This window comes from Protopterus annectens, chromosome 9.part0 (genome assembly GCF_019279795.1).
Source record: "Protopterus annectens isolate FY-2018-M chromosome 9.part0, PAN1.0, whole genome shotgun sequence".
Classification (NCBI taxonomy): Eukaryota; Metazoa; Chordata; order Ceratodontiformes; family Protopteridae; genus Protopterus; species Protopterus annectens.
Window position 1 is genome coordinate 417966962 of NC_056743.1, and position 23570 is coordinate 417990531.

Below are 23570 nucleotides of genomic sequence, written 5' to 3' on the forward strand. Positions count from 1 at the left end.
TGGACACCAGAAGCAACTACCTGGTCCTCTAAACATGCTTTTACAAGGCACTACTAACTGGATTCCTTCTCCACTTCCACAACAGGCTTTGGGTGACTATACTCCAGCGGCTTCTGGATCCTAATCCTTCCTTCCTTCCTTCTTCCAGGATGGATAAGCTATGGTAATTTACCCAGATAACTATAGGCTACTGCAGCAGTGAATATTTCAAACATCTACTGATATATGGGTAAGTGCACTTTACGCAACTGTATTATGTTAATCATTCTTACTGCTGCAGTGGCCTATGGGTAGATTACCATAGCTTTATCCAACCTAGAGAAGGAAGGATAAGCACTTGTAGTAGACCGTATCCACTTACATTAGTAGTTGTCCAAGAACAAAATAATAATTTTGTTAAATTACTCTCCGTAAGCTGTTTAAATACATTTGCCCTCCCATTGTATTCCATAGATTCAGAATACTGAGTGCACACCCAGCCAGTCTGTGTTACTCTTAAACTTGGTGGCTCTTGAGTTGTCTGGCTATGCCATAAATTTGCCTTTGAAAGCTGCTTTTAGTATATCTCATCTACTAATACAAGTGAGGACCAGAAAATCTACTAGGAAGCTCCTCCCCTTAGACTGTTAAAGCTTAAGCTGCTCTCAGTTTCATATCTTCTTTTAGTGCAGATTGCATCACCTAAAAGTATTGATCTTTCTTTCTACATGTTACTGTTAAAATCTGCAGCATCAGGAATAAGAATACCGGTCATTGGGAAGTCTGCTGTATACTTTGTTTATTCTGTCATAATTACGCACACCCTCTGTTGCATTCACTCTACTCTTCTAAACACCGGGCAAGATAGAAGTCAGCCTGCTAGTTTCACCTTTATGGACAGCCTTTTCGTACTAGGTTATCTTAAGACATTGTACCAACAACCTTATGCTTGCAAGTAATGAATGTATTCTCAACACTAATAATTTGAGATGTGTAAATACTTAATTGCTCCATAAGCTTCCCTATCACTGAACCCTTTGAACTTCATATGCCTCCACTACAGTTTGTTACTAATAACACCAAAAATGTGTTATGCTGAGGCCATAAAAATAACTCTAAAGGCCCGTAGAAATAAGATAGGTTTCAGCAAAAATCGGGCCATTCATTTACCTCATACATACCGACCTTAAAAACCCTCCAAATCTAACAGTATGGTCCAAAAAACACTATTAGTTCCACTTAATGAGCACATGCACGTAGGCTAGCCTCTGAAGCTAAAGATAATTATACATCTTTATTTATGTTAGAAAATTAAGAAGCAATACCATACATTGTTCTGAAATTTTTCATGATGATACCTGATATGACCCTGTAGACATTGGAAGTGTCCTTGCAAACAAATTTAGTGCCAACTTCACCTCTTGGGACTTTTATCCAAAGCCCAGAAATTCCTGAATCCCTTTGTCCTCCAGTTTTCTTGAATATCTTTTATTAAGAGTGCTAACCAAGACCAAAAGAGGAAAGGCTAATATTAGCAGCCCGTAACAGTGGATTATGTACATGTTTGGTTTTAAAATCCATTGAAGGTGAGGGAGAAACAGAGAAATGCAGGTTTTGTAAAACAGAACTGGAAACCATTCTTGTCTATCAGGATCTGATGCATGTGGTTGTTCCAGGAATTTTTCAGTACTTGCAACTATATTTATGCTCCACATTTCTTGCTTTCTCATTTGATCCTTCACTTTATATTCTTTTTTTTTTTTTGCATTTTTTGGCACATTTACTTGCTGCCTGATTTGTCTACTACTGGTTTGATATCCATTCCTGCTTGACTCTGATATGCTTCTGCTAAACCAATATAGCTTGTGTGTGTATGTCTGTGTACACAGTTACATGAATGGGATGCCCTCTCTGCCTTCTCTCTTCCCTTGAATCCTGGTCTGAGTCCTTGAGCCTTCATCGTCTTCCCAAGGGACAGAGCAGCACTGGACGCCTCAAACCCATCTTTCAACAAAGATCCCAAGACACTTCTTGGTTTTTGGAAGATTCCTCCCAAGTACCCAGAAAATTTATGTGCAAAAGGATACACACTGATTCCCAAATGTAATCAGTCATTTTGGGCACTGACTCCGTGAAGGAGAAGGTCCCCCCCACCAGTCTCCACCCGAAGACCCCAGATTTGGAGAGATCCTAGAAATGATTCATCAGAGGATAACATTGGACAAAGTACAGTTGTATACTCTTACCATAAATGTAGATGTTAGTGTGTTCACTGTTGCAGTCATGACTGTGGGGTTCTTCTTGCCAGCAGCAGCCCTCGATCGGCCAGAATCCCAAAGTCTGGATTGGTCGTCAGCTGAGGTCGCTTTTATCCTGACGACCATGTGCCAGGAAGTATAAAGATCTCAGCAGACGCCATTACCCCAGTTTTTCTTGCCCCAAATGTCAGGTGCCCAAAACCTCAGCAGCCAAAATACCTCATAACAGACAATACTCAAAGAAAAAAACAAGAGAGGGGGTAGGAGGGAGGGTAACTCAGACTGTAACAGTGAACGCACTCTAACATCTACATTTATGGTAAGAGTACACAACTGTACTATGTCCTTCTTGGTTCACTGTTGCAGTCATGACTGTAGGGTTGAGTCCTAAAGCTAAGAAAGGGTGGCTGGAGGAGAAACAGGAGCAGCGGCCACAAAACTGGCCCTAGATTTAGAATAGAGAGGGAGGTTGTAATTCTTAGAAAAAGTATGCACAGAACTTCAAGTAGCAGCCTCTAAAATATCCTTGGTAGGAACCCCACAAAGAAAGGCTGCTGAAGTAGCAGTAGCCCGGGTAGAATGAGTCCTAATATTAATAGGAACTGGATTGCCATGAAGAGTAACAGAACTTGATGCAGTGGGCAATCCACTTAGAAATAGTTTGCTTAGTGATTGCTTTCCCTAGAACAGTAGGAGCATAAGTGACAAACAATTGGTCAGATTTCCTGAATATCTTGGTCCTGTCCAGGTAAAAACGAAGCTGCCTGTGCAAGTCCAAAGAGTGCAAAAGACTTTCTTCCTCACTTTGAGGATTAGGATAAAAGGTAGGCAAATGAATAGACTGATTCAAGGCCACTGCCAAAACCACCTTAGGCATAAAGGTGGGATTAGTCCTTAGGGAAACCCTGTCCTGATGAAAAATAATGAAGGGTTCCACAGCCATGAGTGCTTGCAGTTCCGAAATTCTTCTAGCAGACGTTATAGTTAAAAGAAAAGCAGTTTTCCAAGACAAAAAATTTAAATCTGTGGAAGCTGCAGGTTCAAAAGGAGACAAAGTTAATTTTTCAAAAACATAGTTAAGATCCCAAGTGGGAACAGGTGCTCTTATAGGGGGCCGAACATTCTTAGCCCCTCTAAGAAATTGTTTAAGTAATGGATGAGAAAAAATCGGAGGATCCGTATTGTAATGTGCAGAAATAGAAAGAAGCATGAAGCTTGATAGATGAAAATGATAGGCCCATATGTAACAGCCCTGCCAGATACTTTAAAATCAGAGGAATGTTCGGAACAGTAGTATCACCACCTTGGACCTGATTGCAGGAGCAAAATCTTTTCCATTTACCTGCATAAGATTTCCTAGTACTGGGCCGTCTAGCTTCAAGGATTATATCCATTACCTGTTTGGAAAGAGTAGAGGTGTTTACAGACCCTGGATCCGCCAGGCAGCTAGATTCGGGTGTTTTGACATGACTGTGCAGGATCCGGCCGTCCTGTTGAGAAAGTAGATGAGGGATTTGAGGCAGAATCCAGGGAGGCTCCTGAACTAGGTTCATCAGAGTGGAATACCAGAATTGTCGAGGCCAATTGGGAGCCAGTAAAACCATTTGCAGTCTGTCCTGTTTTATCTTCAGAAGTACCTGAGGTAGAAGAGGAAAAGGAGGAAAAGCATATATTGAGAGGTGTTTCTAACTGAATGAGAGGGCATCCACTTTCCACGCTAGTTTGTGGTAGGTCCTGGTGCAGAATGTTGGAAGTTGATGATTCTGAGGGGATGCAAAAAGATCTTTGTCCGAACATCCCCATGCCTGTACTATCATCCTGAATATCCGAACATCCAACATCCATTTGTGTGGATCCAAAAGTGTCCTTCTCAATGTGTCTGCCAGAGTGTTGTCTTTTCCTGGCAGAAATTGTGCCTGTAAGTGGACTCTGCAGGTCAGTGCAGTGTACCACAGAGCCATGGCTAACTTGCACAGGGGGTAAGAGTGAGAGCCCCCCTGCTTGTTTATGTACCACATCACTGTAGTGTTGTCTGTCTCTATCAACAATTGCCCTGGTAGAAGAAAGTCCCTGAAGGTTATCAGAGCATTCTGTACAGCGAGCATCTCCTTCAAATTTATGTGCAGGTGAATTTGCTCCTTTGTCCAAACACCCTGAAGAAATCTCCCGTGCATGTGGGCTCCCCAGGCATAATCTGAAGCATCCGTTGTCAGAACTTGGTTGGTTGGTGGAGGACAAAAAGGCCTCCCCTTGTTCTGGAGACAGGCTTCGGCCCACCAAAGAAACTCTTGCTGTAGACGAGGCAAAATCGTGATCACAGTTTCCAAACTGTGGTAATGCTGAGACCACACACTCTTGAGGTACCACTGTAGTTTCCTCATAATGCAGTCTTACATATGGTATTAGGAGAGTGCAGGAAGCCATGTAACCTAAAGCCTGCAGAACCTTTCTTGCAGTCAGTTGTTTCATTGAAGCCAGGTGTTGGAAAGAAGAAGCCAGTTGCGCTTTTTTGTCTGGTGTCAAGGAAGCCATCTGGGTTGTAATACTCAGAAGAGCACCCAGGAAAGTAATCTGTTGTGTGGGCACCAGATTTGACTTCATTAGATTCACTGTGAATCTGAGGTACTGTAGAAGGTGCTGCACAAAAGCCAGATGCTGAAGTAGAGTGCCTTTGTCGTCCGCTTGAATAAGACAGTCGTCCAGATAAGGGTATATTTTAATCCCCTTCTGTCTGCAAAACGCCATTACTGGTGCCAGACACTTTGTAAAGACCCTGGGCGCAGTAGATGAGCCAAAGGGCAGCACAGAGAACTGGTAAAGCTTCTAGCCCACTTTGAATCTCAGATACCTTCTGCACTCTAGCCTTATAGGAATATGCAGGTAAGCTTCCTTCAAGTCCAGAGTCACCATCCAAGCGTTCTTGCCCAACATAGGCAGCAGCTGCTGCAGAGTGAGCATCTTGAATTTTGGTACATCTAGGAAGGTGTTTAGTACGGAAAGGTCCAGGATTGGTCTCCACGAATTTTCCTTCCTGGGAACCAGGAAAGGTCTTTAATAAAAACCTTGCCCTATTTCTAAATTTGGTACCAATTCTATGGCCCTCAGAGCTAAGAGGGACTGAACTTGCAGTTGTGCCTCTGCCCATTGATGATTCGGCAGATCTGGCCAACCGTTCGGTCTTGGCAGGGTGTGGAAATGAAATCTGTAACCTCTTGAGACTATGTCCAGAACCCATTTGTCCTGGGTTATGCGGCCCCAATTTTGATAAGAGAGAAATCTTTCCTCCAAAAGGTGCTTCCAGGAGAGGAGCCCCTGGAACCAGAAAGGGAGAGTCATAAAGACAGTTTCTGGTAGGGTTGAGACTTATCTTCACCACCTTTGGGAGAGGGGGCAGGCCACTGCCTATTCCTAAAAAGGGTTTGTGTCTGTCCCCTACCTCTGGAATGCCTGAATCTGCTTCTCTGAGGCCTGTCCGAGCTCTGAAAGGACCAAGGTTTAGCTGGCCAGTGCCTGCTAAATCTAGGAGTTTGCACCTGTAGAAAATCCTTAACCGTCTGCATAGATTTGGTTTTGTTCTCCATTTTCTTTAATACCTCTTCAGCTTTGGCCCCAAACAAAACATTGTGCTGCAAAGGGGCATCCAAAAGTTTGGCTTTAACCTGATCCGGCAAGCTTTGTTCCTTTAACCAAGCATGTCTTCTAATAACTGTGCCAGTTGTCGCAACCCTACAAGAAGCTTCCAAAGAATCAAAACCACAATGCTTGGTATGTTTACCCACTTGTTCAATAGCATGCATTAAATCCTGTAACTCCTTGTCATCCGCACCAATAGAAACAGCTGACATCATTTGTTTAAATACAGACAAAAGGTATTGCTGATACTTTAGCATATGAAATTGACAGTTCAAAGCTCTAATAGACAATGTAGCAGAAGTATAAACTTCTTTACCCCATCTTTCCAAAGCCCTGGATTCTCGGTCAGAGGGAATAGGATGTTTAGCAGAGGCCGCCTTAACACCCTTAGGGCCCTGAGAAATTGTTTCCGGATCAGGTGAAAGATTCTTAAAAAGAAACCTGTGAAAATCTGGAACCCTATAATACCTATCTGGTTTGACTGGAGTAGGGGGAAAAGAACTGGGAGAGAGGGAAGCTTCTGAAAAAACATCATCTACAATGCAAGTCCAACAAACACGGATAAAGTCCACCAACTACCGAAAAAACACTTTATTGCACAAACTCCAGATAACGTTAACGCTTTTAAAATACAGCTCTATGCGTTTTCGTCCACATAAGCATATAAGACTTCATCAGACAAAGTGATTCATCACAAATTGCTCATTAAATACTTTCATGAAATTTAAAACCACCAATGAAAATTCATAGCGCCATTTTCTCATTAAAAAACAATCAGGAAAAAAGACTCTTTATGTTACAGGATTTAGAATGGAAGAAACTTCGACCATAGCTATTCTTACTAAAAACCTTTTTTTTAAAAAACTGTCTATTGTATCTAATGTTTACTTCAATATAAACATTTAAAATTCATAATAAATAAATAAATGAATAATTAAATAATCATCTCAATCATAAGTTAAAAAATCCATTCAAATGTTAAAAACTCATGAACTTGTTTAATAAAATAGCACCATCTACTGTTCTTAGTAAGCCATTGCTAGTAACATTTATATTCTAGCTGCTTTCAATTTTAGTACAGGTACTAGTGAGATGTGCTCATTTAGACCAGGAGAACTTGTCGCCTCTAATAATACTTGCCACCAAAGTTCTTTATATTCCAACCATTCCTCCCAGGGGCCTCCTCTTGTTTCCTTCTTGACTTGCTCAAGCACAAAAAAAACAAATTTTGAACCCTCACATGTTTGTGTGTGCTTGTAAAGAGCATTTGTTTCTTTTTTTTCTGGATATCTCATAAGTATGTTCATAAATTCTTTTTTTCAACGCTCTTTCTGTCTTGCCTATGTAATATGAAGTACATTGTGAACATCTAGCCAGGTATACCACCCCCTGGGACTCACAGTTGTAATATCCTGTACTATTAATATTAATACCTCTAACTATCATCTCACTATTGTTACTAACATATTGGCACTGATTACAATGGCCACACTGAAATGTTCCCTTCCTTTCATTTAATACACATGCTTTGTTTGTAACTTGATAACTATTATCCAATTTATTATATTCCAGTAACTTTTTTATACACCTGCCGTTCTTGTAAACTATTTTGGGGATGTCTTTTTTAATATTCAAACCATCAGTAAACGAAATAAAATTTTCCCACTCCCTCTGGAAAATCTTTTTCACTCTAAGATTGAATGGGTTAAACTCCATAACCAGAGCTGATTTATATTGGCGGTCCACTATGTTACTAACTTCATTAGTGTCCGTCAGTATATCAGCATTATGCAAAGGATTAGTGTTGTCCAACAATATACCCTTTATTGGCTTGTATTTAGTTAACCTATTCTGCTCAACCTCTCTTCTAATGTTTGTAATAAACTCCAGTGGATAACCCCTAGCCATAAACATCCACTCCAGTGTATTACATTCCTTAATAAAGTCCTCGTTCCTACTAGTCATGCGACACCCCCTCACAAACTGACCCTTGACAATGTTCTTTTTACAGTGTGGGGGGTGTGCGCTGGTATAATGCAAAAAAGAATTGCAAAAGGTACTCTTTCTAAAAACTTTGGTCTCAAAGTCAGTGTTGTTATTATTTTTGTACACTTCAACATCCAAATATTGTAACCTATCAGTGGACATAGTGTATGTAAACTTAAGAAAACTGGTGGTGTTCTGAATGTAGTTAAAAAAATTCCATGAATTTCTCACCACCTCCTGTCCAAAAGATCACAATATCGTCCAAAAATCTCCGGTAGAGCGACCAGTATTGACTGTACACAGAATTCAGTACAAAGTTTGACTCCCATGCTGCTAGCACAATATTAGCATAGGTGGGGGCACATGCCGCACCCATTGCTACACCTCTTATTTGCTGATAATATTCTCCATTAAATAAAATAAAATTATACTTCAATACTAAATCAACTAGTTCCACAATTGCTGTTTTTTCTGAATGCTTCAGTGTATTATCCAAAAAAATCATGTCTTCAAACCACCTCAATCCCTCTGAGTGAGGTATGCAAGTGAAAAGATCAATAACATCTATTGTAATAAAAATAAGGTCTTTAGTCAACAAGTCCGGGGTAATATGCCTAAGTAAATCCCAGGAATCTTTTAGTATGAACTTGTTTCTATTACAAATGCGTTTTGTCATAGTATCCACGTATTTAGCCAAGGGGAGCGTTTTAGAACCATCAGCTGCTACTATTGGTCTTAATGGAGGGTCACAAACATTTTTGTGTACTTTCGGTATACCAAAGATGATAGGTATCCTAGGTTTAGGTACATAAAAAAATCATCTACAATGTCCAATACAGGAGGAATAGCAAGAGGCTTATGCTGAGGGAGAAGAAAATCCCTAAGCCTTTTCTTGGTTTCAGAGAATTCCTGCCCTTGCCAGTGAAAATCCTCCCTCATATCATGCAAAGTTTTGCCAAAAGAATAATTCTCAGGAGGAGAGGCTGAAGGAAAGGAATCTTCAGCATCAGAATCCTCAAGGAGGAAAGGAGCAATCGTGCTCAAGGGAAGAAGCAGAAGAATCAGAAATTTGGCCTGAAGAATCATAATCTAACTGTAATCTATGCTTTTTGTCAGGAGGGGGATGAGAACCCCTGATCATAGATAACAAATCTTCAGCCATCCTAAGCATCTGCCTTTGAGGCCTAGGACCTTGATCAAAAGGTGTCTGTGCTTGCAATTTCTTTTTAGCTGGAGCCGTAGTCATTGTCTTAGAATGCAAAACTGAATCCATATTTACATGAAGCTGTGAAGGCCTGAAAACTCCCTCAGAAGCCGGTACCTGCCTACCGGCTCCAGACCCAACTGAGGGAGTAGTATCCGAAGGTCCATTCCCTGGCAATTCTGAAGGCCCCATCAGCTCCACACCAGAGTTGGTACAGGCAGTTGGTTCAGAAAAGGTGGATGACAGGGGCTGCAAAGTTGCCTCACTGATGACCGACGAACCAGCAACTGGCAATAACTGAGTAATATCCTCTGCTTTGGACCTCGGAGGCCTGTCTTTATTTTTGCGCCTCTTACACACACCAGAAGCCGAAGACATATTATAGTTAAACCTTTTACCAAAACAGTAGAAGGCAAAGTTGTACCTACGCCTAATAGTACGCTGATTAAATCTAGCACAAAACCCACAATTAGCAATATCGTGGTCAGGCCTCAGGCAGGGAATACAATAAAAGTGAAAATCCCTATGAGGTGTTTCCCACAAGAAATACAATTATTAACTTTTTCTGACATCTGACTGGAGCAAGAAAAAGACCTCCCCAATGGGGTACTTAAAGAAAAATCCTGGAAGTAAATCCTAAAACAGGAGTAGGCCGACTGGCATCAGCGAACTGCACAGGGCACCGCGCGGCAAGAAAGACTGGGGTAATGGCGTAGGCTGAGGTCTTTATACTTCCTAGCGCAGTGACATCAGGATAAAAGCGACCTCAGCTGATGCCCAGTCCAGACTTTGGGATTCTGGCCGATCAAGGGCTGCTGCTGGCAGGAAGATCCCCATAGTCATGACTGCAACAGTGAACCACGAAGGACATCTGCCCCATTCCGAAGATGAATAAGCTTTTTTTCATCCAGAAGCCCTTTTTTTTTTTCAAGTTGTTCCTCCCTGCCTAATAAGCTGGTCCACCTTCCATCTGAGGGATCAACTTGTTTGGTTCATACTTCACTCAGCGGAGGTGTGGGCTGAGCGCTGGGAGTCGTCCTTGCATTTACAACATCTTGAAATTATTTTGACATATGTCCCCCTCTTACATGCCTAGCACACAAGCTAAGACTGGCCAGGCTTGGGAAAACTACTGTGTGTTCCGTCCCCTGGTCTTAAGGGTGTGCTCTGATCCAGCAGCCCCCCCCCCAGGCTTGTTGCTTAAGCTCCCTGATTTCCAGTCTTAGCTTGAGCTCAGCTGGAGAGACATCAGCACATACCCTCCCCTCCAGGATAGGAATATTCTGTCCTCGGTCAGTGCTGTCAAATGCCAGAGTGCTAATCAAAGTTAGATTGCATGGGTTGTAATCGGGGCTGCATCCTTCTGTGCCACCAGAGCGGAGTAGAAAGTGTAATGGTGTTTTTGAGGCTTTCGGGTCTGCTTTTTCAGTGATCCCTCCCTGACTGGATGATCAGTCTGGTGGTGAAGAGGGCATGTTGGGAAACGAGCATTTTGTGCCTACCCAAAGACAGAACTTACAAGATTGGGGGGTCCTCTTGTTGATTCTATTGTGGTGGCTGCCACCAAGGAAGAACTTTGAGGAAAGCTTCACAGTCCCAACTGAGAATTGAGGTTGATGGACTGAATGGGGAAGCAGCATTTTTCCTTGCATTACTCGTATAAGGTTCCAGATGGATCTGTCAAAGCAGGCAGTTGAGTCTCTGAGACTGTCTCCTACATCAGACAGTAGGAAACAACAGTAGGAAACAACTTTAATCGCAGGTATCAACTATGCTATCTGTTACCAACTTCTCTTTGAGACTATTTCACAATACAGCTGATGGAGTGGTTAGAGCAGTGGTCACTGGCATTATAATGTGCCATTATGGTTGTCTCTGTAACCTTGCGGACAAATTTAAAGGTGTCCTTTTTAAATGCTACTTATGACAGGGCCTCATCATTCAAAGAAGTTGCTGAATAGTGGGCAGTGAAAGGAAGACTTTGCCACTGGATTCTGTTTTGAGACCCCTCAAAATCCTTTTCCAGGAAGCCAAAGGATGAACAAAATGCTCTGGTTTAAAAAAAAAAAAATTGCAGTCTCACTTTTGATCCCTTTTTAGACAGGAACTCTCATGGCAGGGGGACCTGTCAGTGAACATCACAGTAAAGGCAGAGGTGGTCCACAGAATCGGGGGGGAGGGGGGGCTTTTCTAGAAACCTCTTGAAAGCTTGCTCAACTGCTTTACTTTGGAGGCAGTTCATGGCTCAACTGTGTCTCTCCTTAGATTCTTGGCTGGCCTCACACAAGACAACTGGGTGGAAAGCATACTCTCCAGAGGCTACACCATTCCCTTTATTAGCAACTTGCACACAATCATCTCTACCTCCCCTAGAGGTTGTCCCTCTCTGATAGAGTGGACGAATGAGATAAATTCAGATGAAGGAATGAATTTAAATCTGGTAGAGAAGGACGAGACTGGAGAAGATAGAGAGGTTGAAATAGTAGTTGGAAGAAATAGAGAAAAGGAGGAACCCAAAAGGATAGAGAGGGGAAAAAGATATAATAATCACTGAGGAAGAGAAGCTTTGCAATAAAAGAATAGCGGTTGAGAGGTGATACTTTAGGAGACAAAGGCATTAGCATTGAGGCTGAGACAGCAGGACGTAGAGAGATCCATATATGAACTGTGGGGGGATGGAATAAGTGAAAAAAGACCAATGATCGCATAGGTATTGGAGGGGAATTAGAGAATATTATCAGGAGCTGTATAACAAAGTTGAAAAGGGAATGGAGAAAAGTGTTGAAGAAATGGGGAAAGGGGCTGGGAATGGCCAAGTCTGAACAAATTAGAAGAACAAGAGCTAGTAGTATTGGAGTAATCATTAAAAAGTGAGGACGCGTGAAGAGTCTGGGGCGGGATGGCAAAAGGGAAATCTCTGGGAAGTGATGGGTTACTGACTTGAGTTTTGGAAATTACAAAAAGAAGTTTTAGTAGGTAGATGGGTCCATCTATTTAATATGATTCAAGGAGGATCCATCCCCAGCTTCTGGATAGAAGCAGTGATGACAGTAATACATAGAGAGGAAGAATCCAAGAACCCTGGCCTCATATGGTCAGTCTTGGTTCTAAATCATGGTTACAAGTGTTTCATGCTAATACAGGGGACAAGGTTAGGGAAAGTACTTCCAAGACTAATATACGAGGACCAAATGGGATTTGTATGGGGAAGAACAGATAATTTAATAAGGACCCTCCTATTAATGTATGCTGCACAAGAGAGAGAATTTCCACTAATATCACTTGTTCCTGAGAAAGTTTTCAGCAAAGTAGGTTGGGAACAGAAATGGCAAAAGAAAGTGGGTTCCCATACAGACAGACAGAAATCTTAAGAAGATGTATGAAGGTGCTAAAGCAAGAGTTAAGATGAGAGCAAGGCTGTGGGGGGGGGGATACAAATAGAAAGAGGGACCAGACAGGATGCCCTCTCCCCCCACTTTTCTGCATTGTACATAGTCTCTACTAGAAGCTGTATCAGGAAGTCTGGCTTAAGGAGATAAATGTGGGTGGGGGGACTTGTTATATGCAGCGGTCTTAATCACACCCTAACATGGTATAGAGAGGATTTAACAAAATTATGGGAAATCTAAAAAAAATTGGGAAGAAGTCATGATATAAAATAAACCAGGAGAAAAGAACAAGGGTTATATTCATAGGTCAAAAAGGAGTGAAAGATGGAGGGAATGTTGGAAGAATAAGATAAAGTGCTTAGGAGTGAGATTACAAAGATGATAGAGAAATAAAGGAAAGTTAAATGAGGTGATTTTTGTGAGAATTAGAACAACTAAATGGAAGCTGGTACATTTAGAGATGGATCAAAGAATACAAATTTTGCAGATTTGCATTCCACAATTTATTTACACAGGGCAGTATTTTGAGAACTAACGGAAATCTATTTTTGAAAGTAAAACAGATAATCAAGGTTTTTGTGTGAGAAGAGAAAAAGCCTAGTATGCAACAGAATATGGTTAGAGATTTATTTATTATTTATTTGTTTGACATTTGTTGACTGGGTTGGTCCAGCTGGGCTGAAGCCCTTTTTCATTGGAGACCTGGGGAGAAAAGCTCCACAAATACACAGCTACTACAAAGACATCAAAGCATAGTTAAATAAAACAAGATTTACAAAATTTAATAAAATTACAAATTGAAGAATAAGACCTAAGATTGCTAATAGCTTCTAAGACGTCTCAAATCTGTAGACTTATTGCAGTACAAAGTTAAGTATTGCAGAAATAGAAATGTTCACATTGTTTAAATTCAGTTCAGCTGAGAGATAGGCATGAGAAAGAACTAGTTAGGTACAAAAATGTGTTTGAGATGACAGATAAAGCAAGCCTGATTGCATGCGTCCTAAGGCAGATTGATTTAGATTATGATGCAGATTGGAGACGGAAGATTATGTAGAGGTGAAGATTAAAAAATGTATAGTCATACCCTTTGGGAAAAAGAAGGTAATGCCCCATTCGAATAACCTTACCCCTGCGCAGCGGGGATGAGATGACAGATAAGGCAGATTGATTTAGATTATGATGCAGATTGGAGACGGAAGATTATGTAGAGGTGAAGATTAAAAAATGTATAGTCATACCCTTTGGGAAAAACAAGGTAACCCCTAATGTGAATCCCTTCATGATCAGGTGGGCAATGTAGAAGGTCTTCCTAACCACTTTGGCAATGTGAGTGTAATTACAACTGGTACTGCCTTGTCCTCCTGCCCGGTTGTATCTTCCTGCCTCCAGGAAGCCCCCCACTCTAAATAAACAACGCGTGGCTCCCAAGACCCAAACGCTCCTACCTGGACTACAACTAATGCGAATGCACAGACCAGTACTCACCTCCTTAAAATCTACTACCTAATCTCTCTAAAAGACTAAAGGGAAGCCCCCCACTCTAACTAAACAACGCGTGGCTCCCAAGACCCAAACGCTCCTACCTGGACTACAACTAATGCGAATGCACAGACCAGTACTCACCTCCTTAAAATCTACTACCTAATCTCTCTAAAAGACTAAAGGGTAAAACTCATAGCCTTGCTATCTCTTCACTAAACTAGGGTTAGCGTTCCAGTGTCAGGAACCTGGCAGTACCATTACATTATTTAAAGTGCAAACTATATCACTGAAAAGTGCTTCTTTCCTGTAAGCATTGGTGGAAACTCCACTACGCTGATTTTTGCACTCCCCTACTGCTGCCTCTAAGACCCTGAGAACTCCTGGTGGTGTATGCCCCGCTCCTCTTCGCCCTCGCTTCGCTCGCCTCCGCTCCGCTCCCCTCCTCTTCGCCCTCGCTTCGCTCGGGCTCCGCTCCCTGCCCCCATATCCCACCCGCCCCCAGTACCTCTACATTTATAGGAGTAGCCAGCCCCTCCCACTATTCCCCCTCACAAATCCGACGGCCCTTCAATTTTCTCTACTACTCCTCCCACTTCTAGGCCCTCCCCCAATACTAAAGTTAAAACTAAAGTCTCTCCCCCTTCCCACTACACTTTCCCTTCTCATCATGGCCAAATTCACTTATTATATCACCCCCTTCTCTACAATACTACTTCTTACTGCCTATTTTTTAACAAAGTATGAAAAACAAACTCTGATAGGAATCTCCTTCCCTAAGCGCTACACTAGCTTCCATACTAATCTTTCTGCCATTTCTGTCCCACCTTCACTCTACCCTGACAAAACAATATCCCCCAAAGTAGTCCATCTCACCCTTCATCACCCTAAAATTCCAAATAATAAAACTAACCTCAAATTACTATTTAAACTACAAAGATTCTTAGTTTACCTGAAAAATAGTATCACCATAGATGGTGATATCCATCCTAACCCAGGTCCCACTACTGTCCCTGACTCCCCTCTAAATTAGCTCGAAATTCTACAGACTCCCTTCTAGTACTACATCTGAACCTAAGAAGCATTAACAACAAGGTTCAAAAGCTGCACGCTATGTTAGACACAATGTCAGCGGAATGAGTAGCTAACTGAAACATGGCTAAAACCCACCACTAAGGACGAAGAGATTCTCCCACCCGGGTATAATATCTTCAGGGCTGACCGTGTAAAGAAAAGGGGTGGAGGTATAGCTGTAATGTTTAGGAATACCCTGAATATCATTAGGAATCCATTACAACCTCCTGTAATCTCTAATTTAGAACTTATTGCCCTAAAGATATGCCTAAACACTCAAAAATACATCAACCTCATTGTAATCTATTATCCCACCAGGGAAGAACACAAAATCTGGAGCAAACCCTGTCCTGGTTAACCACTAGTTACCCACAAGAAACCATAGTACTTGGGGACGTTAATATAGACTGGTCCCTCTGTTCTACCCATATAACCCCACATCCTATTAACCTACATGGCTTTTCCCAAAATATCCTATCCCCAACCAGACTTGGCAATACTCTTCAAAAAGAAACCACCATCGACTGGATCCTTACCAATAAAGATTCAAACAACTATACCACAGGGACCCTTCCCAATGACCTCAGTAACCAACTAATTACCTATATTATTAAGCATAAATGCCCAACTACTAACCCCCCCTTATATAGACTAATTAGAAACAAAAAGAAATTTGTCCCACAACTATTCCTTGCAGACCTAAAATCCTGCAACTGGTCCATTTTAAAAACTCTACCCCTCCAGGAGAGCGTTTCCCACTTTAACGACACATTCCTTAAGATACTTGACTCACGTGCCCCAAATAGACAAATCAGATCCAAAGTATGTATAGCACCTTGGCTAACTAGAGAAACCAAAACCAAAATAAAACTCCGTGACCAGGCCTGGGACAAATGGAGAGCCACTAAAACCCCCCAAGATCGCATTAAATTTCAACAGCTAAGAAACACTACTAAAACAGCCATTACCCAGGACAAAAAACAGTACTTCTGCCACCTCCAGAATAAGCACTAGAATAACCCAAAGAAGTTCTGGGCAGAATTTAACAACCTCCTTCACCCAGGTAAAACTACTACCCCAACCCCTGAGAAACTTATTGGGAAAGATGTGGAAGAAATAGCCAACACCTTTAACTCCTTCTTCACCGAGACTATCCAATCACTAGCCAGTCATCTAACCTCCACTGCCCCACCTGCCACTCAACCTCATGAAGCTGCCCCTACCTCCTTTAACCTAAAGCCAATCTCTTCCTCCTATATTCACACCCTCTTAAAAAAAACCTCAAACCTACCACCCTAGCGGCTGATCACCTCCCAGCGGAATACTTACAAATAGCATCCGAAGCTATCGCCTACCCCATATCCATCCTGATCAATCGAACTATAACTGAAGCTAGCATCCCCTCTACTTGGAAGATTTCTTATATCATCCCTCTTCACAAAGGAGGAACCTCCACTGAAACATCCAACTACAGACCAATAGCAATTCTGTCCCCAATAGTGAAAATTATGGAAAGATGTGTTCACAAACAACTCCTTCACTACTTAACCCTTAATCGTCTCTTATCTAACTCCCAGCATGGCTTTCGCCCCCACCATAGTACAACTACCGCCCTCCTTTCCTTTGTAGACTCCATTAATAACAATCGTAACAACAAACTAATATCCTCCGCCCTCTTTCTCGACCTATCAAAAAAAGCGTTCGATATGGTTAATCAACAGCTCCTACTTAACACCCTGGAAAGCCTACATCTGAACACCCCTGCACTAAGCTGGTTTAAGGCGTACCTCACTGGTGGGCAACAAGCTGTCCTGTGGCAAAACAAACTATCAGACCTGCTCCCTAATACCATCGGTGTTCCTCAGGGCTCCATACTTGGTCCTCTTCTGTTTTCCATCTTCATAAACGACCTTCACGCAGTCATCCCCAAATCCACCTGCATACAATATGCTGACGACTCCACCCTGATCTGCTCAGATGTCTCCATCTCGAAACTCCAAACTACTCAACTCTGTTTTACTTTAGTTGAAAAATGGTTCACCGACTTGAAACTCCTACTCAATCCAACAAAAACTAAATTACTTTTATTTATCCCCAACGTCTTCACACCCCTCTGAAACGAACTCCCAAATACTAACAATATGACCTTCCATGTCAAATCCATCAGTGGGACCATCATAGTCCCTGCCACCAGTACCAAATTACTAGGTGTTACCATTGACCATAAGCTTAAATTTGACATACACATTACCCAAACCATAAAATCGGTTAACAAGAAACTTGGATCCATGTACAGAATAAAAACTTCTTAACCCTTTCCGCCAAATTAACTATTGCCCGCACGCATCTCCTCTCCACCCTCCTGTATGCCTCCCCAGTTCTTTCTTTCCTCAGTAAACGTGAACTTAACATGCTCTCTCTTGCCTATAACCATATTGCTAGATTCATAACAGGTTCCCCATATCGCACCCACCATTGCCTTAACCTTAAACTCGGCTGGTTGGAACTGCCCAATCTTCTCAAACTTAACCAACTCACTGAAGCCTTTAAAATAATCAACCAACCGGACAGAACTCCCTCACTGAGCAGTATTCTGACCCCCTACTCCAACCTTAACTCCCTTCGATCAGCTAATAACGTCCAGATCCTAACTATTAAATCTAAGAACTCGGGTGGTGATGCCCTCTACGCCAACTCCATTGGAAAGCCTTGGAACTCCCTTCCAAACTACCTTAGACTCATGACCTCACATAAACAGTTCAAAAATAACCTCAAAGAACATCTTAAGTTACAATGGCTATGCCCATGTACAGAACCTGACTAACTTATCTATCTCATAACAACCTAGTCCCATACCACCTTAATCCTATTCCCTTACTCAGATTACTAAAATCTCTTGAACTCGCACAGTAACCTGATAATTCGTGATCTAGTCTATTATTTTCACTGAGTTTATGCTATATAACTAGTATGTATAACCTGCTGATTTGCTATTGTGTTTATATAAAATCTATGTTGTTCTATTTTTATCTTGTAAATGTAACATGTATTCTCATTATGTAACATGTATTCTCAACATGTATTGCCATTATGTTGGAGCTTTTCTCCCCGGGCCTCTACAGAAAAGGGATATGTATCCAGCTGGACTAGCCCGGTCAACAAATGTAAAATAAAATAAATAAATAAAATAAAGGAAGGGAGATATGTAGTAGAGGTTATGCTAAACTCAAAAACAGAATTAAAAGGGGAAAAGAGAGCAGGATTTTTAATAGGGGAAAAAAGATGGATAAACTGCTGTAAATGAATTCAGTACAATTTTCCTAAATATTCTAAATAGTCTTGCACCTCCTAGGGGTGGCCACGATGGTGCAGTGGTTAGCATTGCCACCTCACAGCAAGAGGTTCTCTGGTTCGATCCTCGGCTGGGGTGCCTCTTCTGTGCGGAGTCTGCATGTCCTCCCTTTGGTCGCGTGGGTTTCCTCCGGGTGCTTCGGTTTACTCCCACATCCCAAAGACATGCTGTAGGTCGATTGGACACACTAAATTGGCCCTATGCGTGAGTGTGTGCATGCCTTCTGTGTAAGGTTGGGCACCGGGCTGGCAACTCGGCACCATAAAACTCCACTGCCAATCATGAGCGGACGATGATCCGCTGTGGTGACCCCTAACCGGGAAAAGCCAAAAGAAGAAGTCTTGCAACTCCTAGAAGGAAGAGACTAAAAACAAATAAGGCAATTCTGCTATCTAAAAAGAGCAGAATGCAAATGCACGATAAAGTGTGGAAAGAATGGCAAAATTATAAAGTACCAGAATGTCTTAAACTTCAGAATGCTCAGCAAAGACATTGGAGAGAAAATAAAGACCAGAAAAAAGGTATAACAACATAAGCTATAACAACATTCAGAATAGTAGTAAACGCAACCCTACAAAAATTCAGATAGGCCATTAAAGAAATATTGCATCCCAGCCAAAAATTCAGCAGTAATCCCTCTCCCAGAAACTTAGCACTTGAAAATGATGTACATAGTTCTGTGTTAGTATTAAGTCACTAGGTTTTAGGGGTTATTGGGGGTGTTTTTTTTTTTTACGCCCTTCAGTAAAAAAAAAAAGTTTTATAAGATGTGACATAGGCTCAAATGGATATGACAAGAAACAACTGTATAAAAGTTCAACCTGCGAAACAGTGTATGCATGTAACACAAAAGCTGGAACTAGACATTTAACAAAAAAGGTGTCGTACATAAAAGGTCGGGATAATAACTTTTTAATACAGTGATGCTTTCTTTAATGTCTTTAAATGTAAATGGCCTCACAGATGAATGCAAGCAAGAAACAGTAGTGAACTGTACAAGTATCAACCAGAGGAGAAGTTGTGGGTAGCAATTAATAAGGGGCTGAAGGACTTTTATCTGGTAAAGGAAGAAGGCACGAGTCAAGTGGGATAAGCTGATTCTTCAAGTAGAACAGGGCGGATTAGGATTACCCAGTTTGAAGGGGTATTTCAGAGCTATTACAGTTAATACTCCTATACATAGCTCAAGCAGAACACTATAATTCAAAGTGGAAAGAGATAATGATGAAACACGGGGGAAGCTCAAGATACAAGTATAGACTGAGAATTTGGATGCAGGCCTTTAAGGAAAACGGTAATCATGCAGAATGTGTTATCCATAAAGTGGCAGAAAGTATTTTAAGAATAAACCAAGAGTGGAATGGAGATTCTACTGATAGGGATGACTGCAGTTAGGGATACAGGCAGTAGGCAAGAGGAGGCCAGAATTTATTGGAGAAAACTGGCAAAGCAACCAAGGTATTGGGAGCAAATAACTAGAGAGGGAAAGATGATAGAATGGGAAGACACCAAGAATTTTTTTGACTGCAGGTTAGCGATTGCCTTCCCTATCGGGGACTGATATCAGAGTATAGGCAAAGAGAAAGAAATAGGGGGTCCTAAACGAAAGACCAGCACTGGTAGATTTTTAATAGAATCTAGAACAGAAGCCGCCATTAAAAAAGAAATAATTAGTAGAGCATGTAAAATATTGCATGATAACTATAAGAATCAGAGGAGGTTAGAAAGGATTGGGAAGAGAGATTGGATAAGCAATTCACAAAGAAACAATGGGAAGATATACATATGTCTCCCTAATATGCAAAATAATCTAGAAGATTTAGGATTTTTGCCTGGAAATGTTTTACATAGCTATTTTTATACACAAGTAGACTCCAGAGCACTTTTCATTAGGTAGACAGTAAATGTTGGAGGTGTGAATGGGGAATGAATTGGGAACATATTTTCTGGGAGTGCAGTGAGTTGGTGGACTTTAAAGATTCCTTGCGGGATGCACTGTCGGGGATGCTGGGTGGGCAGATTGGTCTAACGAGAGATGGTTTTTCTGAATTATGATAGAATGGGAGTTGCCTAAACATAAGGCCTTGCTGTCTCAATAATGGTGGCTGCCAAAAAAGCAATTACTAGAAAATGGAAATCAGAATCTAAACCAACTATACTGGAAGTAATGAATATAGTAGAGAGATAAAATAGCTGGGATTGAGATCTTTAGAAAAGGGTAGGAGCAAACTGTGTAGGGAAAAAAATGGGAATTGTGGGAACAGTACATACAAGGGACGAATGAGGCCTAAAAGGCAGCAAGACTTAAATGAGCTATGTAATGTTAGTGTGAAAGACTGAGTAGAATACAAGTAATGTATAATGTTTGCAAATGGGAGTGTGTCAGTGTGGTTTATGATGTAAAATGCTTGCGAGTAAGAATGTGTTGGTGTGGTTTGTTTTCGGTTTATACAAGTATACGATTGCCTGTGTAGTAAGTGATGGTTTAATGAAGATGTTCTTTTAAAAAAAAAAGCAGGAATTGAATAATTTATGTAATATTGGTTAGGTTATATGATGTATAGCAATATATGTGAAGTATAATTTTTGATGTGTTGTAAGTCTCGCCTTTGTCACTGATGGTTCAGATCCAATAAGTCGGATCCATCTTAACCTTTACAAAATCTCGAGGACTTCAGCAAAGCTCATGGGTGTCCCTCCCTTCCCATAATGCAGTTGCCCAACTTCCTCAGATCTCGTTTGCTGCACTGCGAAAGTTTTTTTCTATTACTACTTTTTGATATCTTTTATTCTTATTGCTTATAGCTAAAATTTAGTGCCTTCCCTTATTTAGTATAAGTTTTCCTTGTTAGTTTTTTCCCCTTGCCGTTAGCATCTGTTTAGGTTAGAGGATGTCTAACTTACACTTGTTTTAGTTAGAGGGTGTTCCTTCACATTTTCCTCTCTTTTGTTGGTAGTATTTGTTAGTTGTTTCTTCCTCTCCATTTTTGGTTACCATCTGTTTTAGTTGGAGGATGGCTAACTGAAGTCTGTTAAAGTTAGTGGACTTGCCCTCTCCTCATTCCTGTTCAAAAAAAAAAAAAAAACATCTTTTTCTTTTCTCTCTGTCTAGAATTAGTGTGTTTCTGTTTTTGTCAGTATGCCTCAAAAAGAAGGAAAGCCCCTAGGATTTAAAAAAAATGTGAGAAGTAAAGTAAAAAGATGCCTTTCAGTGACTCGCACATTTTGTGTGTACTGTTTGGAGCCTCTTCATCTACAGGAGTCCTGTTCCATATGCCACGTGTTCAACCAGAGAGGACTTATGGAATATAAAAATAAGTTGATCTTGAAGGGGTTATTGAAAACCCCATTTTCTGATGCTATTTCTACTGATTCCTCCTCTCCAAAATTGGATAAGTCCGAGAGAGTGGGAAAATTGCATTCTCTGGCGCCAAAATCCTCATCGGAGCCAAAAGCCATACAGCCGAAAATGCCAGCTCCAACAGCACCTACGGGGCAGATGTGAACCTCCGTAGCAAGGACTTCATTGGAGCAGGCAGAATCCTTGGCTGCAAAATCCTGTATTGCCTCCTCTTCTCTGAAAGACCCATTACCTGCTGAGTGCCATTATCGGAGCTGTTTACTTCTCAGCTCCCTTCACCGTTCTTGACCAGATCTAGATTCCCAACACTGTCTAACAGGTCATCTAGAAGTCTCTCAGACAAAGATGTGGCTAGGGTGGTGCAGAGGCTTCTCAAGACACCTGCCTGGGCCAAACTTCTTTTTGATCTGAACCCAAAAGAGTCAGATTACTCATCTTCCCCCTTCGCCACCTGCTCCTCCTCCAATCCATCTTTCAGTTTCAAAGCTGGGAGACTCCAGTATCCAACTGGTGTCTGTATCTGGACCGGGAACTGATGGCTCCTCTGATCTGGTGTCTTCCCTGAGCATCTCTGCCCAGTTGGAGCAGGAAACCTCTGGGAGCTGACACTCCCCGGTTGGGTCCTCTGATCCAACCCTCTCTCTCAGGGCTTTGGCGTGGATGGGTTTGGCTCCCACCTGATCTTTGAAGCTTCCGTCTTGTGCTCCATGGGTTCTTTTGGTCCTGACATCCCTTTTGTCAAGTCTGGGGAGTTCTTTGGAGCAGAGACAGACTGATCTCAAAATTATGAGGAGGGTAATGACTGCTCCCCAGTCTCAGGCACAGTCCTCCTCAGATCTTCCTCTCTTGGCGCAGGTGTCTTTAACCTTCTCACCCCCATCAACAGGACCAAAGACATCCCAGGCCCCAGGAGTCCCCCAGGGGACCCCCCATCTTCCAAAACTTCCCCAGAATACCCCACTGAGGAAGTCCCTCAGAGGAGATCATGCAAGTGGAAGCATCTAGATTTCCCAGATGAGTCCATCACTTTAGATGCTGACCTCTGTGAAGCAAAAGGGTCCCTACAGTCACTTCCTGAGGACATTTCCTTTGGAGATATTCTAGAAATTTTAAAACAGAGAGGTGACTGGCAGTCTTCATCCCATGAAGGCCTTTGAATCTTGTCCTTCAACCTCTTGGGTGACACCAGCTTCTGATGGGCTTATGGAGTTAATTTCTCGGAAGGCCTGGGAAACCACAGATTCCATAAAACCCACTCCAAGGAGGCCAAACAAATATATTACAGCTCCTAAAGACCAAGCCTTGCTAACCAAAGATGTAGCAGTGGATGCCATGGTTTTGGTGGCTGCCACGAAAGAAACTTTTCCAGACCGGTTCCTCTATCAAGCCTCCTAATAAGGATTCATGGACTATGGATAGGTACGGGAAGCGTGTCTTCTTGTCAGCAACCTTTACATTACAATCTCTGAACTATCTCCCTCATTTCACCAGCCGTCAGAGGGACCTGTTGAAAGAACGGTCATACTCCTTCCAGAGAGCTGTACCTGATGCAGCAGCAGATGAGGTCGGTGCACAGCTCGCTGTCCTCAATTTGGTGATTAACTTGTCCATGAGACTCATTTTATATGCAGCAAATAGAGCAAGCAGGGGGGGCAGGTTCAGGCATGTCTGTTAGGAGGTAGGCCTGGATGCACCTTTGCGATTTTGCAGAGCCCTTTGTCTTCCTTTGTTAATGCTCCCTTTGATGGCTCATCTGTCTTTGGGGCCCAAAGTAAAAGAAACACTAACCAGGTGTGAACAGGAGGGTAAGACCTTGTCTGCTGTTGGAGTACGTTTTTTTTCCGCACCCACC